We start from the raw sequence: 23,043 nt of genomic DNA, 5'->3' as shown, positions 1-23,043 counted from the left end.
AATCCTTGAGGGGCTCACTTCATATTCTTTTTAAATGTCTTTGATTTAGGGGAGCAAAAAGAAGTCAAAGTCGCAAGACCAGGGCTGTAGGGTGGATGGGGTAAGCTTTCTTGACACAATTCTTATAGGATAGCCCTTGCTATTCTTGAGAAGTGAACAGGTGCATTGTTGTGATGGGAAAAAGGTCCCTGGTGCAGCATTCCTGGTCTAGTTCTCAGCAATGCAGTCTTCAAAATTCTTAAAACTTCTTAAAAATATGCCCCTGTGATCATCCTGTGTCCTTGAGAAAATGTCTCAATATCACCCCTGTGAAGTCCCAAAACATTTGCCATAATCTTCTGTGCTGATCTTTGCCTTAATTTTAAGTGATCCAGCAGATCCCTTTGGAAGCCACTGTTTCAGTTAGACCCCCACATTTTTTGAAGACACCCTAACAAAACTAAGAAAACGTGTATGACTGAGAGAACTTGTCTGCAGTCATCCACTGACCACAGAGACATGGTTCAGCATGTTGTGTTGGTAGTAAACCCACGTGTGGATGAACTGGAACCCTAGTAACAGTCATTTTTAACTTACCCTTAAAGAGAGAAAGATTCATGACAAGGAATTGTCTCACACAGTTGTAGAGGTGGCGAGATCCAAGCATGTGGTTCAGGCACCAAGCTGGAGGTCTCTCCCGACTCACGTAGCTGCAGGAGCTCACGAAGCAACTGGGAGCTAAGACAGCAGGCTGCTGACCCACAGGCTGTGCAGACTGACCAACTCAAGAGTGTCAGGCAATGTGGATTGCCGCTGATTCAGGTCCCAAGAACCGGAGGTCAGCTGATGACTAGCGATGTAGGATTCAGAGTGAGAAATAAGACCAGTGAGCTTCATCAGTATGTCTATATATGAGAGCACTTCAAAATGTTGACGGCAAAGTGGAATGAAAAGAGAATGGGTTTTTTTCCCAGGAATTTTTATAAGCCCCTTTGTAAATTGGATGCAGGCCACATTCCCAAGGAAACTCCCCTTACAATTAATTGACTAATCATATCACAAAGTGGAAAATAACTAAATCATTATATAACTGCCAAACTACATCATCACATAAACTGATAAACCACTGGAATCATGGCAGAGCCAAGTGGACACATCACTTTAACCATCACAGGTGGTTACATGGTGCTTGTCATCAATGTAAACAGAATGGTTGGAGTTTCTACTAATTCATCCCGTGGTGCTTAGAAAGTATCTGAGTCAAAAAAATGCAGAGGCAGTATCTGACCTGCATGGTCTGGCATGAGTGGAGACACCCACAAAGGCAGCAGAATGGAGTGTACTGATTGGGCGCTTGTTCCTGAAAACCTAGGGCATATGGCTACCTTATCAGTGACCAGAAAACATGGCACTGGGGTATAGAGAAAGTTATAGTCTAGAAAAATATCAGCCATGTTTCCAGGGACCTTTCTCCATTAGCATTTTTTATAGCGGGTGCATGTAGAGACACACTGATATTCAAAAGTCAAATGTCCTGTGATCCAAGGTTAGCCATGTTGGAAGGCACCCTATCTGGACTGTCATCATCTGGGACCCTGATTATCTACATCCTCTTAGGAGCAAAGCCGTCCATTTCCATCAGGCCTCTGGGCTCAGCACAAGAGATACTGATTCACTGGACAGATCACAGGATTCTCCCTACCTCTCCTATGCCCCCAACTCAGCCATGGGCACATTGCTTTCCCAGCAAAACAGAACACTGAATTTAAGAATGTTGGTGCTCTCTTTCTAGAGAGCATGTTTAGTAATATGTAGCAGATCTTTTAAATGTGCATACACTTTTGCCCTTGAAAATTCCATTTCTAAGAGATAATTGCACAAACACACAAATGTGTATATACATGGATGCCGATTCATCTTGTTTATAAGAGAAAAATTGGGAATGACCTAAATGTCCATTAGCACTGATACATTTGCTGAATGCATTTTGAGTTTCCTATAAATGGAATACTACACATTATAAAGAACAATGATGTAAAATATATGGTGAACGATGTCCACAGAGACTAGACTGGATGAAACTGCTTGCATGATATAACCTATACATGTGCATGTATCCAGATCCATGCAGATATGCATTGAGAGCTACATGGATACACAATTCTCATGGGGATGCTCACTGATTATTCGCATCTTGAGATTTGGGGTGAATTTTGTTTCTTTGTACTTGTCTTTACCATCTGAACTCTTCTCAATGACAAAGTTCTTTTTCATATCAGCAAAAAAATTTATTTTCATGTTGGAATTTTAAAAACTTACACTGACATCTTTGGTTGGAAGACAGGAAGAGTAGAAATCTCTCCAAAGAGTTGAAAGGAATTTCTAAGCATGTGCGCAATGGTTCATGCTCATCTGCGCCATCAAACTGGATAGAGAGCAGGTGTTTGGCATGTGTGGGCCAGTCTCCCAGGTGCTTTCACTAAGTGCCAGGGGGCTGGTTTCTGAAGCAGAATTGAGGTTCTACAAAGGGTGAGTCCTAACTCATCTTTTGAGTTTTGAAAAGGAGGCAAAGGACTTCCCTATTGTCATCTGTAGCTGTCATTTACACTGGCCATAGCCATCTTGAAGGAGCTCTGGTAGCGTAGTGGTTATGAATTGGGCTGCAAACCACAAGGTCAGCAGTTTGAAACTACCAGATGTTCTGCAGGAGAAAGATGAGGGCTTTCTGCTCCCGTAAAGATTTACAGCCTCGCAAACCCTGTACAGGGTCGCTATGAGTCAGAACCAACTGCATGGTATATAACAACAACAACAACATAGCCATCTTGAGCTCTAAGTAGCTGATGAACATTCCAGCCATTACTATTAAATAATTCTTCTTTCCATTTTAAACACAGTCCTTGTATCTTCCTGCTTCTAGCAACAGAGAAACAGAAAACTCCAATCTTTTGTAGAATGTGGCCAACCAATCCAAAGTCTTCATTTTACAGATGTGGACACACATCCCAGAGAAAATAGTTAGATGTTGACAGAGCTTGGATTAAAACCAAGGTCTTCTGGCTCCCAGTTCTGTGTTCTCTTCAATGTCCTCAGAGACAGGCCCTTGTTTTGGGTTCATATTTTCTCTCTTGGACTATTGCAATAGTCATCTAACAGGTTTTTCTTCCCCTATTTTTCTCCATGCCAAATCTTGCTCCACCCTGGCACCAGAGATTCTGCTGAAAATACTGCTCTACCCACATCTTTCCCTGGAATAAATCCCTTCAAATACTCCTTATGGCCTGAAGACAAAGTTCAGCCTCCTCAGCATGGCATACTTCACCTCTGAGGATCTGCCCCCTTTGCTAGGTTCATTCAGTATCCACAGTTCACATACTCAGTCCCACTCTATACTACAACTGCATGGAATGAATTGCAGCTTCTCAAAACAGCTAATATGTGTGTTTCTGTGTTGACATATATTCTTTGTACTATCTGGAATGGCGCTGTAGGATAAGTGCAGGACTGCAAGGTGAGCTTAAACTACAGTGTCAGTGGTTCAAACTCACCAGCCGCTCCTCGGAAACTCTGTATTGGATCACTATGAGTTGGAACTGACTCGTTGGCACTTTAACAACAACAACAATCTGGAATAATCTCCTACAACTTGCTTGTTTGGAAAGCTCCTACTCTTTCTTCAAAACTCAAGTATCCCTGAAGCCTTCCTTAATCCATCAGGCATGAAAATGCTCCCGCATGTACTCCATAAACGCACGCTAATGACTCTATAATTGTTGTTAAATGCCGTGGTGTAGGTTTCAACTCACAGAGACCCAGTGGAGGGTTTCCAAGGAGTAGCTGGTGATTTTGAACCACTGGCCTTATGGTTCAAACCGACCTTGTGTTCCAGTGTTTTATCCCACAGCACCACACCAGGACTCCAACAGCTTTATAACAACACTCAATAATTGTAAAGTATATCCATCTTCCCACCAGAGTATAATGTCTTTGAACTCTTGAGTTTTGTCTTATTCAACTTTTCAAGCATAGATCACCTTTGCAAACACAAGAACCAAAATAAACAACGAATCACATTTTGTAGACTCGAAGTCTGACTACATGGATGTAGATAGATGAACAAATAAAACTGTGCTGCCATCTATTTTACCCACAAGCTCTTTCTTTAGGAAAAAGGAGTCCTGGTGACATTGTAGGCCAAGCACTGTACCACTAGTATCAAGGTATGCAGTTCAAACCCACCAGTCACTCTGTAGAAGAAAGGTGACTGTCTGTTCCCATAAAGAATTACAGCCTTGAAAACCCTTTATGGGGTGGCTTAGAGTTGGAGTCAACTTGATGGCAGTGAATGAGTGAGTTCTCTTAGGATGGAAACTTCTGGAAGGAAAGAGCAACACTGACAACTCGTAACACTTAAAGAAGAGTCTTTCACAACATAGTCATGGACCACAATGGCATAATGGAAATAAAGCCTTTTACACACAACAGTTGAAAAACAGCATATTCCTAAACTGCAAGTAGAACAAAGTTTATTCCACTGGTCTATCCTATAAGTGGAGTCCAGGTGTTGCACTGTGAGTTAATGTGCTGGACTGCAAGGTCAGTTTGAACTGCAAGGTTGGTAGTTCAAGCTCACCAGCTGCTCCTCGGAAACCCTATACAGGGTCGCTATGGGTCAGAACTGACTCAATGGTACTTAACAAGAACAACAATACTCCTCTAAATAACTTATATAACAAACAACTCCTAAAACACAAATATTATAGACTGGAAGCGCATGGAAGCCACACATACTCCATACACCTGCAAGCCCCACTTGTAACCTAATAATACATGTTGTTTGCTGCAGTTCAAATGGCTTTGCTGTCTGGTGCATTAACCCACAGCGCCACACCAGGACTCCAAACTAATACATTGTTGATGTTGTTGTTAAGTGCCATCGAGTCGATTCCCACCCATAGTGACCCTGTAGAGGGTTTCCAAGGAGCAGCTGGTGAGCTTGAACCACCGACCTTGCAGTTCAAACAGCTTTATGGTCTGGCGCATTAACGCACAGTGCCACACCAGGACTCCAAACTAATACACAGTAGAAGCTTAATAAATATTTTTACAAGTCCTGCAGGTACTCATATAATACTGTAGGATAAGCACTGGACTGCAAGGTCGGTTTGAACCACGATGTCGGTGGTTCAAACTCACCAGCTGCTTCTTGGAAACTCTACACAGGGTTGCTATGAGTCGGAACCAACTGGAAGTTATTTAACAACAACACCATTTGCCAAATGAATAAACTAATTAAGAACCTAAGTGGAAGTGTTAAACCAAGACAATGAGCAAAGAACAAACTCTTCTTGATATCCTTATGCCTTTAAGAACTTTACAAAGACTCTGAGATTAGCCAATCCAACTCCCTCACTTCGCAGGGGAAGAGTCTGAAGTTCAGAGAGCTAGACTGACCTCCTCAAAAGTCCCAGAGCACATGTCTGGAAGAGCTAGGGCTGGTCCCGAGTCTTTTGATGGTTTCTAGTATACTACACTGACTTTTCAGCTGAGCTGAAAGCACAGTTGGCCACAGTGCATGGAGCTCTGGACACAGGCTTCTGGGGATGGGGCTCAGGAGTAACATCTGCTCAGAGGTGAGCAGCACCTGCTAGGAGTGAGGTGCACAGCTAATCATCCCTGGAGAGGCTTACCTGAATTTCCAAAGTTATTTATTTATTTTAATTTAAACAAACCTTACATTTTTGGGTGGAGTATCTCAAGTCAAGTAGCCAAGCAGTGGATTCATTTGTGGGCTCCCCTCCTCCCCTTCCCTCTTTTGTTCTTCTCTTTGAGCTGGGTTCACTGGAAGAGCATTGTATGGTGCCCCTGCTGGGTCTACAAGTCCCCTTTTCGGTTCAATTAATGAGCCATAAATAACCCAATGAAGGTGTCAACAAAGAGGGTAATTTATCATACCTTGTCAGAACAGGAGCCTTGTGAGGCAAACGCTCATTCACACTCGGGTGCAACATGTTAAGATTTATTCCTGGCCAACTCTTCCCTCTCCTGTGCCCCCTCCCCACTTCTCCCAACCCAAAATTTATCTTCCAAAGTAATCCTCACAGGTGTGCTCCTTTGACAAATAAGCTATGAAGTCTGGTATTCATCACTGCTGGTCTTTGTTGGGATGAAGGCAGCAGGAAATAAATTTATTTTAGAGGGAAGGTACTTGTGATTCAAACATGCTCAAGGGGAGGAACGAGGTTATTCCCATCCCCCTGCTTCTGCCCAAGGAGAGAAGGAGAGAATGCTGAGAAATCGCCTTCTTCATTATTTACTTCCTGGTAGAAGAAGAGATGAAGCCCTAAGCTGCCAGTTTGGAAACTCTCGTCATACACTCTTGGAAATCTTGAGTTGGAAAATCTTACACAAGACTGGAAAATGCTCCACGACATCTTAGACACTTATAATCACTGTACCAGAAGGTTTTCCAGTTTCTCTATTCATCTGGCTTCCCTTGGAGCTCTGATTCTCCAAGATGAATTTGCATAAAGCCATCTAGGAGTGTTTGTTAAAATTCAGATTCCTAGGACTCATCCCCAAAGACTGGGATTCAAATGGTCTAGGGAGGAGTCTTGGTGTCACAGTAGCTAAGCCCTAGACTTCTAACTGAAAGGATAGTGTTCAAACCCAACAGTCAAGTCAGTAGAACAATGATGTGGTACTCAGTTTCCATTAAGATGAACTCAACTCCATTAAGTCCATTCTGACTCACTGTGACCAAACAGGAGCTAGTCAGGTTTCCAAGGCTATAAATCTTTATGGGAGCAGACAGCCTCCTCTTTCTCCCACGGAACAGCAAGTGGGTCTCAACCACTTTGAAAACCCGATGGGACATGTCTACCCTGTTCTATAGGGTCACTATGAGTCATGGCAATGGGTTTAGGGAGGGAACTAGGGATTTGTAATTTAGTAAGTTCTCCTGTTACATTTAAATAATTCAGATACATTTGTGAACTACACTTTTGAAATGCTATATAGAAACATTCTATATCAGCATTGTCTAATATGGTCCTCACTAGCCACATGTGACTATTGGGCACTTGAAATCTGGATAGTATGAGAGAGGAATGGGATTTTTCACTTTATTGAATTTAAACTATGCAAAATATAAGTAGCTATGTGTGGCTAGTGGCTACCACAATGTCCAGCACACTTTTAGCTGGTCACTCTGCTTATTTGAATTACAGAAAGCATGTACAAACTGAAAAACTGAATATGCACCTGAGACCTGATGTCCCAGTCTCCTCCTACTCCCCCTTATTTTGTCAACTAGTAAATGCTGCAAGCCCCTAGGGTGTGCCCTATTTCATCACTTCTACGCAGGAGGAGGGAGCAGTACAGCCTCCCACCTCCATTCCCAAGGCCTGCCCATCTCCACTCACAAAGTCTACTCAAGGGGAGAGATAGAGGTCTCCTGGGAGTGTGGGAGGTACCTTGGCGATTAAGATATGGTCCTGGTCACTATGGACCTCCCAACAGAGGGACAAAAGACAAATATACAAGTAATCCAATGCCAGGTGGCAAACTGTGGTAAGTGTTCTCCAAGAGGAGAAATCCATAAGATTATAAAAGAAAACAGCTAAAGAAGCCAGGGGTCAGGCATCCTCGGCCTGTCAGCCAACGGGGTGAACACTTCCAAACATGAAAAACTCCATCACTGCTTTGGAATTAATGAGACAGTCTAGTAGTTCACTGTGCCTAAATAACCAAGAGAATTGAAACTTCTAAGCTTCTTCCTTGAAGTGTCCAAGATGGGGTCTCTACCGTCTTTGCCATATTGAGATGAATAGCGTAGTGGTTAAGAATCGTTGTGCTAACCCCGAGGTCGGCAGTTCGAAACTACCAGTGGTTCCGCAGGAGAAAGATGAGGCTTTCTGCTCCTGTAAAGATTTACAGTCTACGAAACCCTGTGTGGGGTCACTATGAGTCAGAACTGACTCCATGGTACTTAACAACAAAAATAAACTACGTCTACAGACACATGTAATATGTGGTGATTGGCATCACCTGCCACCCTGGTAGTCTATGTTGTTGTTGCTGATGTTAAGTGCTGTGGCGTCAGTTCTGACTCCTAGTGACCCTGTACTATACAGGGTTTCCAAGGAGCTGCTGGTGAGTTTGAACCACTGACTTTGTGGTTCAAACTGAGCTTGCATCTAGTGCATTAACTCGTAGCACCACACCAGACTACAGAGACTGTGAATTCCATAAGAGGAGGTTAGGGCTCACCACTGAGTCTGAATGCCTAGCCTGGGGCACCCTGGTTATACACTGGTAGCATATAATCACTCTGTATTAAATGAGGCCCTGCCAGAGAGAGAAAGGAAGTCCCGATATTTGGTACAGCATGGATGCAGCTTTAGGACATTGCTGCTGTTGTTAAGTGTCATCTGAGTGGGATCTGACCCATGTTGTTGTTGTTGTTAGGTGCCATCGAGTCAGTACTGACTCATAGTGACCCTATGCACAGCAGAATGAAAACACTGCCCGATCCTGGGCCAACCTCACTATTGTTACCATGCTTAAGACCATTGATGTTGCCAATTTGTCAATCCATCTTCATCTTTTTCTCTGACCCTCACTTTAGCAAACATGATATCCTTCTCCAGTGACTGGTCCCTTCCTGACAATACGTCTGAAGTATGAGAGATGAAGTTTGGCCATCTTGGCCTCCAAGGAGCACTCTGGCTGCACTTCCTCCAACACAGATCTGTTGGTTCTTTTGGCAGCCCATGGCACTTTCAATATTCTCCTCCAACACCGTAACTCAGAAGCACCAATTCTTCTACCGTCTTCCTTATTTACTGTCCAGCTTTTGCATGCATATGAGGTGATTGAAAAACCAAAACTGCTAGACCCTATGCCATCCTCACCATCACTGCAGTGTTCGAACCCATTGCTGTAGCCACTGTGTTGTTGACCCTCTACTTTATCAAGCATAATGTACATTTTTCAGGGACTGGTCCCTCCTGACAACATGTCAAAAGCACTTGAGACAAAGCCTCACCACTGTTGCTTCTAAGGAACATTTTGTTTTTAATGTATTGACCACTGCTTCCATAGGTGGATTCAAGTAAAATGAAATCCTTGACAACTTCTGTCTCTTCTCTGTTTATGATGATGTTGCTTATTGGTCTAACTGTGAGGATATTTGTTTGTTTTATGTTACAGTGCAGTCCATACTGAAGACAGTATTCTTTGGTTTTATCAATAAGTACTTACTTCAAGTCCTCTTCACTTTCAGCATGCAAGATTGTGTCACCTATAGAATGAGTCTTCCTCCAATCCTGATGCTGTGTTTTTCTTCATATAATCCAGCTTCTCATATTATTTGTTCAGCATACAAATTGAATAAGTCTGGTGAGAGGTTACAACCTTGATACACACCTCTTCTTATTTTAAATCACACAGTATTTTCTTGTTCTGTTTGCATTATCACCTTTTGCCAAGTGAATTTATTACAGGTGTGCAATTTAGTGACATCGGTTACACCAATTGGCTTTGTACCTAGTAATTGGTGCAATTTTTCCATCACCAAGAACAGAAACCCAGTGCTCTGTATGCAAAACCTTCCCTTCCCCCTCTCTCTGGCACCTGATAACTATTAATAAACTTTGGTCTCCATGCTTTGAAAGGGATCACATTACAAGGTCTTGGATTGAGCAGAGAAAAATGTGGAACAAAACTCAAAGTCATAAAAAAGACCAGACTTAATGGTCAGGTAGAAACAGATGGAACCCTAGAGACTAGGGCTACTAACCACCCTTTAAGCCTGGACTTGAACTCATCCACATGGCTCCATTTTCAGCCAAATACTAGATGGATTCTTTCAGGTGAACAATAACATGAAGGAGGTACTCATTCCTTGGAATGATCAAACATTTGAAATCCAAAGGGCAGCCCAAGGATACAGTTCAAAGTGATTAAGAAAGAATGAGGACTGGAAATAGGAAACACAGGGTAGAAGTGTGATGAGTGATGTTACCTTGTGGGAACTGCACTCAATGGCATGGAACAAAGTGTGTATGAATTGTTGGATGGAAAATGGATTTTCTTGGTAAATCTTCAACCAATTCACAATAAAAAGAAGTTCATAAATAAATAAGCATATAAACTCTATGGAGCACAGTTCTACTCTGACATGCATGGTATTACTGTAAATTGGAGTCGAAACAACAACTGGTAGCTTTTTTTGTCCCCACTTTTACAGTGGGAGACACTCACCCCATAATGTTGTTAAATGCCTTCAAGTTGGTTCTAACTCCTAGTGACCCTGTATAAGGTTTCCAAGGCTTACAAATCTTTGTGGGGCAGAAAGCCTCGTCTTTTCTTCATGGAGCAGTTGGTGGGTTTGCACCATCAACCTTGTGGTTAGCAATCCAGTGCTTATCCTATAGAACCTCAGTGCTACCTCACCCTGTATCTATCCATATTTTTAAAGGGAGGAAAATAAACCATATGGAAAGGGGCAGGGTCTGAGGAAGAGATCTCCATCTGTGAAAAAGTCCCCTCCTGAGAAGGGGAAGGGTGTGCCTGATATAGCAGCAGATTGCTTCCAGGTTTACAGGTGGCGCAAAGCAGGGTGGGATGGCCTTGCGAGGTAGGCAGCCCCCTGACTAGAAGCACAGGGACCCATCACAGGAGGAAAGGGGCAGCCAACAGACCTACGTTGGCCCTCTGCCATCACTAGATGCCTACTCCCTGCCCAAGCACTTTTCATCATTCTCTCCTCTGGCTCCTCAAGACAGCACATCCCAGCTCCTAGCTGCAGGGGGAATAGCTGAGAACAGAGGAGGTCTGGCTCCATCTCCAGAGCCTTAGCTCTGCCAATCTCCCAGACTCCTGGAGTCTTTCAAGTTTCTGATGTTTGATTTCTCCTTTCTTTTCTTCCAGGGGTCTTATTTTGCCTCCAGGAAATAGGTGCTGATGTCAAAAGTTTTGTGTCTGATGGCAAGGTTTCATGCTAGCGTGTATCTTGCACAGTGCCTAAACTGCCTCTCCCCTGTGTACAGGGAAACTCCTTGCGACTCACCAGCCACTGAGAGCAAATCATAACCAACCATCAGGGCAGGGAAAGAAGACAAACAGCCTGGCATAAAATCTCAGTCCTCCCTTCAAGCTGCCTTGCTTTGTAATGGTAAAATCTCAGGCCCCAAAATGTTCACTATCTCAACATTAACTCAGTGTTCAGGAGTCATGTTAAACCATTGTATTGGTTTGGCACCCCAGCTTAACACAACATTAAATGCTGGAAAATTACCAACAGGAGCTTAAGGATACCTCTGGCCTACTCCTGAGTTGTAAAAGCAACCTCTGGAGAAACACTGAATTAATAGATGTCTTCTCAGAAATAAGACCCAAGAGTGGGAACAGAAAGCAAATTCTATTTGGAATAAGCTGGCAGTAGTTATATCTTTGAATTCATCCCCCAAAAGAAAACATAGTGCACAAGAGTGGGAAGTTAGTGTTTGAACATTTCCAAGACTATTAACTTTAGGGGAAAGTGAAAGACCTAAGAAAGCCAAATTGCTTGAGAGGCAGTGGATAAAAATGTGAAAAAATCGAGGTGGCACGAGCACACTTTGAATAAATTCCATTCCCACTGGGACTTGGAGTTAAGTGGCATACTGGCGAAGGCAGATTCTTGCAAAGTCTGTTAGACTGGGATTGAGGTATTCTGGATCTTTCTAAAAGGAAACCATTAGAAATCTTCAATTCTTTCAGAAAGCACACCTGCTTATTGGAGTTAATAAAAACGAACCATTGGCTTATGGAGTTTGGAAGACTCTTGGGCCATAGTTTTTCTAAACCTTTCATTTTAAAGTTAGGGAAATTGAGTCCTCCCGGAGATCAAGTAGTTGGCAGATATAAGTAGAAAAATTTGATTTGTTTACGTGTTATTGCCAAGTGCCAAGTTTCTTTATGCAGAACAAGAAAACAAGTTCCATGCAACAGCTCGAGATGTGCAACTTGAGGTTGCCTGAAGTCATGGCACAATAGATATGCGGCTCCTTCAGATCTTGCATGCTACCAGCCATTTGGCAAGAGTGGGTAAGTGGTTGGGAAACCGCCCAGGAAACCACAGCTCCTACAAATGACTCAGTAGGTGGTTCCAACTCCTCTGAGTCAGAACCAAGCCCATGGGCCAGCCTCATGCAAAGACTCCCTGGCATTTTAAGGATGTTCTGGGACTTGACTGGCATGTGACACTGGAGCCTCTGTTGTTCAGTCGGTAAAGGGATGAATGCTTTTTGGTCAGTGAACCAGGGAATGTGGTCATCCAAGCAGCTGACTATCCTTAGTGGTCCTTCTCTTTTGCTTCTCAATCCCTGCAGAGTTTTGATGGAGTTCTACAAAGGAGTACACCTTCATTTAAACATTTGCTCATCCTTCCAGATTGCCTCCCACATTCCTGAAAACCTAGATCTAGGTTTGATTCTGCTATTTACTAGGGTGTGACCTTGAGCAAGTCTCTTACTTTGTGTCTCAAATGTTGTCCATCTCAACATCATCAGCCCAATCATTCTCTAGTACCATGACAAGCAGCCCAATTTCCTTACCACAACCTTCTACTGATTCCCACTTTTTATGGGGTCAGATCCAATCTCCTTAGCCTGGTATTCAAATCCTACTACCTGTTGCATCTCATTACTCTACACAAACAAGCAAACAAACAAAACGGTTGCTGTTGAATCAATTTTGACTCATGTCAACCCCATGTGTACCAGAGTAGAATTGTGACAGGCACTTCAGGTGAATTTGACCCTCTATAGTATTGGCTACCAACCAAATGTGCTAACTGTTTGGGCCACCCAGGGCCTTTCTATTACTCTGTTTGTCATCTATGCCCTGGGTAACTCAGACCACTGACACTTGCCTCAGTGCTTTGTGTATTCCCTGTTTCCAGCATTTTCACTTTTGCAGTCCTCTCCCCTCTGCCTCTTGAAATTCTTCCCCTTCTTCAGGGCTCAGATCAAATGCTGCTTCCTCCATGAAGTTTCCCCAGAGCCTATCTTCTGAATCTCCTTTGATCTCTCAGACCACGTTGTTGGTACTTTCTTATTGGCATAAAGCACAGTATTCTGAGCTGCAGGCACTTGGGTGAATGACTTCTCTCTCCTTCTGGCAAGTGGGAATGATATCTTACTCATATCTTATTTCCCATCATGCCAGTGTCTATAAATTGGTACTAATGGACATATGAATGAATACAGGATAATCGAGATGGATGCTGTAAAATTTTCTACAGCTGTGGCATTTCATCCTCAAGGTGGCTGCACATCAATAATAAAATCCAGTCTGACCACAAGCTTTTCATATGGGAAAGGGGAGAGTCATCAGTGTGATACATTCTGTTGGCCATGAAATATCCTGGGTGTATGTTCTCAGACTCCCACGAACCAGATACAACATCTGCTTTAAAGGGCCCAGAGAGGCTTGGCTCCCTCATTTCTCAATGTGATGAGAAGCATGGTGGCGTCTCACAGCTGACAGTCTTTCTGGTAAAGGAACACCTACTTAGCAGAGCACGGCTCCAGCTCCACACCATATGTATTAGCCGGGGTGGGTCGCGGTGCCCTCTTGGCAGCTAGCCAGACAGAGATTTCAGGTTTGGCTTTTGCTGTGCTCAACAGGCGGTCTCAATCTGCGTTAACAAGGCTCTGGCTTCTGTCTGACTAGCTAACATGAAGCCGGCTGCCTGCTGCATGCAGGGAGACCTTCCTCAAAGCCTTCCAACCAGATGGCATTGCCTGTCCCCAGGAACATCTGCATGCCTGCCCACAAGGGTTCAGAGGACCCCATAGGAGGGGCTTGGGAGACAGAGAATGAGAAGGAGAGCACTCAAACACTGGGGAGGGAGAAGTTTCTTAAGCTTTCCTCCCCACTTTCCCTGAAGGAACTAGACAGTCAATGCCGTCCGCTGCTGTCAAGCCAATTCCAATACAAAGTGACCCTAAGGTAGACAGAATACAACTGCTCTATGGAGTCCTAATGTGGCACTGTGGGTTAATGCGCTGGACCGTAAGGTCAGTTTGAACCACAAGGTTGGCAGTTCAAGCTCACCAGCTGCTCCTCAGAAATCCTATGCTGGGTCGCCATGGATCAGAACGGACTCAATGGCACTTAACCACCACACACAAAGGTTTTCTGAGGCTATAATTCTTTGCAGATGCAGACTACCTTATCATTCTCCCACAGAGTGGCTGGTGAGTTCCAACCATGGACCTTTGGGTTAGCAGCCCAATGCTTAAATCACTGAATCACCAGGGTCCCCTCAAGGAACTAGACCTGTGGTTCTCAGACTTTATCAAGGATATGAGTTAAACATAGTGCTGGGCTCAAACTCCCGAGTATCTGATTCAATAGCTCTGGGATCAGGCCCAAGAATCTGCATTTCTAACAAGTTCCCAGGTGGTCCCTATGCAGCACTAGATTATCCCAAGGAAGACAAATGGAAGCCATCAGAGGTTGGACCACAGAGCTGTGACTCTGTCTTTGCTTCCAGGCCCTCCCCCATTGCAATCTGCCCCCCACTTAGCTGCAAAAACCACCTTACTGAAGTACACAGTTGCCTATGCCAGGGACTCCACTATCTATAAAATAGTATCCACCCTCCACAGTCAAGCAAGTAAAAAGTCTCTCTCTGTGACTCTGAGCCACCTTCTGGCATACTCACTATAACCACTGTGTTGGGTGGGGGACAGTGGGGTGAAGACAAGGAGGGCACAAAAGCTTCCAACACCCCACAGGGAGGAAAAACTATAACTATTAGAGATATGATTGTTGCTGTTAGGTGCCATTGAGTCAGTACCGACTCATAGTGACCCTATGTACAACAGAATGAAAATGATAGACTTGCCAAAAGTTACAACAATATGGCTCATCTTCTGTATTCCTTCTTCTACCCTTGTACCCAATTGTCTATTTTCAACGTGAGTTCAGTGTGAGTCCGATCATGAGTCTCTTTTCTCAAAATGCTCCAATGGCTTCCCTTTTGACTTGAAATAAAAGTCAGCATCCTTCTGGGGACCTAGAAAGTTCCATAACCTAGAGCCTCCCTTCAACTCTGGTTTCATTTCTATCTGGTTTCTTTCTTTTTCAATCTACTCTTACCAAACTGCCCCTCTTAGGGACTTTACTTTTGTCATTCCCTCTGCTAGGATGGTTCTTCCTGTAGATGTCTCCATAGCTCATGCCTTTAAATCTGTGTTCAGATGGTAGCAATAGTGGAGTTGTTGTGCATTGAATTATGCCTGCTCAAAAGAATTATGAGGTCCCAAGGTCACTTTGAACTGCAAAGTTGGTGGTTCAAGCTCACCAGCCACTCCTCAGACACCCTATACAGGGTTGCTATGAGTTGGAACTGACTCAATGGCACTTAACAACAACAACACCTGAATTGGAATCTTGGTGTGGCACTGTGGGATAAGTACTCTACCATAAGGTCAGTTTGACCTGTGAGGTTGGAGGTTCAAAGCCAACAATCTCACCTTGGAAACTCTATACATAGTTGCTATGAGTCGGAATCAACTCGAAGGCACTTAACCACAACACCTAAACCAATCCATTATATTTTCAATAGTCTCATATACATGTAAAAGTTGGTCAATGAATAAGCAAGACCATAGAAAAATTTATGCATTTGAGTTATGGTGTTGGAGAAGAATATTGAAAGCATCATGAACTACCAGAAGAACAAACAGATCTGTGTTGGAAAAAGTACAGCCAGAGTGCTCCTTAGAAGTGAGAATAGTGAGCCTTTGTCTCTCAGATGGCAGACATGTTATCAGGAGGGACCAGTTCTTTGAAAATGACATCATACTTGGCAAAGGAGAAGGTGAGCAAAAAGAGGAAGACCCCAATGAGATGGGCTGGCACAGTGGCAGCAGCAATGGGCTCAAGTGTGATGATAATTGTGAAGATGACGCAGGACCAGACAGTGGTTCGTTCTGTTGTGCACAGGGTCACTATGAGCAGGAACAGACTCAGCAGCACCCAACACCAATAACGAACCCTGGACCGAAACGTAAGCTTGTTTGGAAAAGGGTCATTTTGGGGGAAGAATTTATCATTTAGGTTCAGACGAAGCCATACCAGAGTGTATAAGGGCTGTTACCTTCTGAGTGGTATCTTATAAAACAGGACAGCAGACCCAGGTAAACATGGAAGATTCAGCTACAAACCAAGGGATATCAAGGGTTTCTGGGAGCTACCAGTAGCTAGGGGAGCGATATGCAACAATGCCTCTCTGAGGGCTCTCTGTATGAACCAGCAAAGCTGATACCCTGATTTGAACTTCTAGCATCCAGAAGTGTGATACAATACATTTGTATACTTTGCAGTATTTTGTTATAGCAACCATAGGACACTAAGACAAAGCTCTTTTCTGATCACCCTGTGTAAGACAGCACTGGCTTCATGTAATCAGCTTCTTGGATCATTTGATCAGTATACAGATTGAATAAGTATGTGAAAGGATACAATAGCATTCCTTATGCCTCTTCCCTGATTTCTTTTTCTCTTAATCATTTACCTTTTAGCATGCTATTTAATTAATTCTATCTATTGGCCAAAACAAGGCAAGAAGCCAATTGTGGAACAGAGTATCAATTGCTCATATGCAAGTTCAGGCTAAAACTGAAGAAAATTAAAACAAGTAAGTCCACAACAGCCAAAATATGACTGAGTATTTCCCACCTGAATTTAGAGACCATTTCAAGACTAGATGTGATGCATTAGACACTAATGACTGAAGATCAGATGAGTTGAGGGAGGACATCATACATGAAAGAACATCATACATGAAGAAAGCAAAAGGTCATTAAAATAGACAAGAAAGAAAGAAAAGACCAAAATGGATGTCAGAAGAGATTCTGGAACTTGTTCTTGAATAAAAAGAAGCTAAAGTGAGTGGTATAAACAATGACCCAAAAGAGTTGGAAATTTCAATGGTCAGCTCGAGAAGACAAAGTCAAATATTATAATGAAAAGCGTATAGACCCGGAGTCAGAAAGCAATCAAGGAAGAAAACGCCCAGCATTCTCAAGATGAAATAACTGAAGAAAAATTTCAAGCCTTGGGTTAAATTACTGAAGGATTCTAGGAGCAAAATGGAGCCTGGGTGTGGCACTGTGGGCTAATGCGCTGGACAGCAAAGTCGTTTGAACCACAAGTCAGTGGTTTAAACTCACCAACTGGCCCTTGGAAACCCTATACAGGGTCGCTATGAGTCGGATCTGACTTGACGGCACTTAACAACAACAATGAGCAAAATATTGAATTATGCAGGAAGCATCAAAAGAAGATGAAACAGATACACAAGGTCAATGTACCAAAAAGAAGTTCCCAATGCTCAACCATTTCAAGATGTTGTTGTTGTTGTGAACTGTCCAGTCAGATCTCATAGTGACCCTGTATAGGTTTGAACCACCCACCTTGCAGTTAGTTGTCCATTGCTTATCTCACAGCACCACACCAAGAAGCATATGATTATGAACCAATGGTAATAAAGGAAGAAGTCCAAGATGCACTGAATGCATTGACAAGAACAAGGCTTTAGGAATTGATGGAATACAAATAGAAATGTTTCAGCTGATGCAGTACAAGAGGCACTCATTCATCCATGCCAAGAAATTTGGAAGATAGTTACATGGCCAACCAACTGGAAGAGATCCGTAGTTCTTCTCATTACAAAGGAATGTGAAAATCATTGAACAATATCATTAATATCACATGCAAGTAAATTTTTGCTGAAGATAATGTAAAAACCAGTTGTAGCAGTACATGGACAGGGAGCCGTCAGAAATTCAAGATGGATTCAGAAAAGCATGTGAAAGTGGGGATCTCGTTACTGATGTCAGATGGATCTTGGCTGAAAGTACAGAATACCAGAAAGATGTTTACTTGTGCTTTTTACTTATTGACTGTGCAAAGGCATTCAACTGTGGATCATGGCTAACTACGGATAAAACACCATGAAGAATAGATATTCCAAACACTTAATTTTATTCATGAGGAACCTGTACATAAACCAAGAGGAAGTCATTCAAATAGAACAAGTAGATACTGAATAGTTTTATTCAATATGTACGGTGAGCACATGATCCAAGAAGCTGTATTATATGAAGAAGAAAATGGCATCAGGATTGGAGGAAGACTCATCAACAACCTACGATAAACAGATGACACAAACTTGCTTGCTGGAAGTGAAGAGGACTTGAAATATTCCAGTACTACAGCCTTTAGTACACATTGCATCTTATTGTGAAAAAAAGAAAATCTTCACAACTGGACCAATAGACAACATCATGATAAACAGAGAAAAGATTGTAAGTTGTCAAAGACTTTCGGTTGCTTGGATCCACAATCAGCACTCATGAAGGCAGCAGTCAAGAAATCAAAGGATGTATTGCATTGGGCAAATCTGCAAAAGATTTCTTTAAATTGTTAAAGAGCAAAGACGTCACTTTGAGGACTAAGAAGCATCTTACTCAATGTATTTTCAATCGCCTTATATGCATGTAAAAGTTGCACAATGATTAAGGAAGACCATATAAGAATCATTGATGCATTATGGTGATGGCAAAGAATATTGAAAGTTCCATGGATTGCCAGAAGAACAAACAAATCTTTCTTGCAAGAAGAACAGCCAGAATGCTCCTTGGAAGGGAGGATGGTGAAACTTTGTCTCTTGTACTTTGGACATGTTGTCAGGAGGGACCAGTGTTTGGAGAAGGGTATCATGCTTGGTAAAGTGGAGGGTTAACAAAGAAGAGGAAATTCCCAAAGAGATGGATGACACAGTGGCAGCAGCAATATGCTCAAACACATCAACAGTTGTATTTTGTTATGTTGTGCATAGGGTCACTATGAGTTAGAGGCGACTCAACGACGCCTAATAACAATCTATCATCTATCTCCCCTAACTAAAAATTAAGTTGATAAAGTAAGAGGATTTTATCCTATCTATTTTCTTTTGGGCTCATTGTTGTAGTCCCAAGCACTTAGAATAGTACCTGGCACCTAGTGTTGTTGTGGTTGTGTGCCACTGAGTGCATTCTGAATCAGCAATTTTATGGGAGAGAGTAGAAGTACCCCATTGGGTTTGTTAGGTTGTTATCTTTATGGGTATAGACTGGTAGGGCTTTTCTTCAATAGAGCTGCTGGTGGGTTTGAACCACTGATGACCTTTTAGTTAGCAATCAAGTGCTTAACCATCATACCACCACATCATCATGACACATAGTTATTGTTATTATACACCATCGAGTTGGTTCTGACTCATAACAACCATATATAGGGTTTCTGAGGAGTGGCTGGTGAGTTTGAACCATTGACCTTGTGTTTCAAACTAACCTTGCAGTCCAGCACATTAACCCACAGTGCTATACCAGGACTCCATGGCACACAGTAGGTTTCAGTAAATATCTATTGCAGAATGAATGACTTATAGTAACTAAGCTCAGAGTACCAGGCACTGTTCTAAACCCTTTACACATGATAACTCATTTAGTCCTCATAATTCCATTGAGTAAGTACATTATTATCCTCATTTTAGAAATAATGAATCCCATAGTGGGCCCTGAGAAAGCATTTTCTGAATGAATAAATTAAAGGATGCTAATAAGCATTTCGACCATTTTTCTTTCAGTTTGTTGCACTGTGGTAGCTTGTATGAGCTTGTGATACTAGAAACTCTGTCACTGGTATTTAAAATACCAGCAATGCCTCCCATGGTGGCCAGGCTGCAGTGGAGCTTATAGATTAAGAGAACCTAGGAAGAAAGACCTGGAGATGTACTTCCCAAAAAATTGGCCAGGGAGACGCCTATGAACAGCAGTGGAACACTGTCTAACATAATGCCAGAAGATGAGTATAACATAATACCAGAAGATGAGCCCCTCAGGTTGAAAGGCACTTAAAATACAATTGGGAAAGAGACATATCCTCAAAGTAGAGTTGACCTTAATGACATGGATGGAGTAAAGCTTCCAGAATCTTTATTTACTGATGTGGCAAGACTCAAAATAAATACAGCTATACACATCCATTAATGATCAGCACATATTATATAGTAAGTATGAGTCTAGAAAATTGGAAGTTGTAAAAAATGAAACCGAATGCTTGGAGATAGATATCCCAGGCATTGTTTAGTTGTTAAAGTACTGCCAAGTTGATTTCAACTCATAGCAACCCTGTATCCGGTTTCTGAGGAACAACTGGTGGTTTTGAGCTGTTGCCTTCACAGTTATCAGTCTAGAGCTTATCCTATAATGCCACACCAGGACTCTTCGGCATTAGTGAACTAAAAAGAACTGGCATTGTTCACTCTGAATCAGATGATCATGGTCTACTATGCTAAGAATGACACACTGAAGAGGAATGGTGTCATATTCATTGTCAAGAAGAACACTTTCAGATCTATTATGAAGTACCACACTGTTAATTATAGGATAATATCTATATACCTACCAGGAAGACAAGTTAATAAGACAATTATTTAAATTTATGCACTAACTACTAATGCCAAAGATGAAGAAATGGAAATTTATTTTACTAACTTCTGAAGTCTGAAATGGATCAAACATGTAATCAAAACGCATTGATAATTACTGGTGATTGGGACGTAAATGTTGGAATCAAAGAATAATCAGTAGTTTGAAAATATGACGTTGGTGATAGAAATCACATTGGAATTGACATGACAGAATTTTATGAGACTTATGGACTGCCTCAAGCGTGGCAACAGTAGCGAGGTTGGCCTAGGAACGGGCAGTGTTTCGTTCTGCTGTGCATAAGGTCGCTATGGGTCGGTACCGACTTGTTGGCTCCTAACAACAACAACAACAACAACGGGATACCTTAGAATTTGGAAAAAATGGCATTTCCAAATTAATTGGGAATACCTTTTTCAGCAACATAAACTGCTTCATTCCTCCTTATTATATGGAAACTATGCAGTCAATAAGGAGGAATGAAACTGACTAGATCTTTGAAAGGAAATGACAGAGAACTTAGTATCATCAGTCAGAACAAGGCCAGTAGTCAAATGCAGGGCAGACTATCATCAGCAAACTGAAGTTGAAGCTGAATAAAATTAAAGTAAATCCATGAGAGCCAAAGTAACACCTTGAGTAGATCCCACTTGAATTTAGAAACCATCTGAAAAACAGATTTGACATTTTGAACAATAATGACAGAAGATAAGACAAATTGTGGGATGACATCAGAGATATCATATATGAAAAACAGCAAAAGGTCAGACAGAAAAGAAAGGAAAAGATCAAAATGGATGTCAGAAGAGAATCTGAAACTTGCTCTTGAACATAGAGTAGCTAAAATGAATGGAAGAAATGATGAAGTAAAGGAGCTGACCAGAAGATTTCAAAAGTCAGCTTGAAATGGCAAAGTATGATACTGAAATGTGCAAAGACCTGGATTAAAAAAAAAAACAGAAAAACAAAAGAGAAGAACATGCTCAGCATTTCTTAAGCTAAAAGAACTGAAGAAAAAATTCAGCCTTTGAGTTGCAATATTGAATTCTTTGAGCAAAATATCGGACGATAAAAGAATTATCCAAAGAAGATGGAAGGAAGGCACACATAGAATCACAGTACCAAAAAACTGGTTGGCATGCAACCATTTCAGAAGGTAGCATCAGAGTGAAGAATTGGTTTACCAATCTTATTTTTGTCCCTGTACTACACCAAATAACCTGTTGGCCCGCAATTGGCTAGGTACCCTGGCTTTGCATAGACATTTCCTCACTGAGAGGAACACCAGAGTTAATCTCTCACAATGGGTTGTTTAATAAAAACCAGAATAACAACTTGGTGGTTTTGAAGGAAGTGGTCCAAGCTGCACTGAAAGCACTGATGAGAAACAAGAGTCCAGGAATTAACAGAATACCAACTGAGATATTTCAACAAACTGATGCAATGCTGGAAGCACTCATTTATGTCAAGAACTTGCTCAGACAGAGACCTGTCCAACTGACTGGGAGAGATTCGTCTTTGTGTTCACTGAAAAGAAAGGCGATGCAGCAGAATGCAGACATTATCAAACAACGTCCTACACAAGTAAAATTATGCTGAAGATAATTTAAAAATGGTTGCAACCGTATAGCAACTGTCAGAAATTCAAGTTGGATTCAGAATAAGATGTGGAATAAGGGCTATTAATGGAGATGTCATTTGGATCTTGGCTGAAAGCAGAAAAAACCAGAAAGTAGTTTACCTGTGGGTTTACTGAGTCTAAAAAGGCACTAGACTGTTGATTTATTATTTATCATCATAAATCATGGATAACATTATGAAGAATGGGAATGAGAGAACACTTACTTGTTCTTGTGTGGAATCTGTATGGAGACCATGAAGAAGTCTTTGAACAGAAGGAGAGAATGCAGCATGGTTTCAAATCAGGAAAGACATGCATCAGGGTTGTAGCCTTTCACCATACTTATTTAATTTGTATACTGCACAATTCATCTGGGAAATTGAACTATATGAGGAATTCTGGACATGTTATCAGTAGAGATCAGTCATGCTTAGAAAAATAGAAGGTGAGAAAAAAAGAGGAAGACCTTCAACCAGATGAACTGACACAGAGGCTGCAACCATGGGCTGGAATATCACAGTGATTGTGAGCATGACCCAAGTCATGTGCTTCGTCCGCTTGTAACTAAGGTGACTGTGAGTATGAACAGACTTGATAGCACCCAACAACAGCGCCGCTCCCACACATGCATAGGCAGTCCTGCGATTACAAACAGGTTCTCCTCTTAAATCTGAAGTCCAATGTGGACATAAATCGGAACCATTAGGTATGGTTAGTATCGCATCTAATGTCAGTTAGCCAAATATTTATCTTAGTATATATGTGTGTGTGTGTGTGTGTGTGTGTGTGTGTGTGTGTGTGTGTGTGTGTGTATGGTGATGGTGGTGATGTGCCGTGGTGTCGGTTCCGACTCATAGTGACCCAGTGCAGGGTTTCTGAGGCTGTAAATCTTTGCAAGGAGCAGAA

Source organism: Chrysochloris asiatica, unplaced genomic scaffold, assembly GCF_000296735.1.
Source record: "Chrysochloris asiatica unplaced genomic scaffold, ChrAsi1.0 scaffold00004, whole genome shotgun sequence".
Lineage (NCBI taxonomy): Eukaryota > Metazoa > Chordata > Mammalia > Afrosoricida > Chrysochloridae > Chrysochloris > Chrysochloris asiatica.
The sequence above is the reverse complement of the archived record's forward strand: the minus strand, read 5'-3'. Positions refer to the sequence as shown.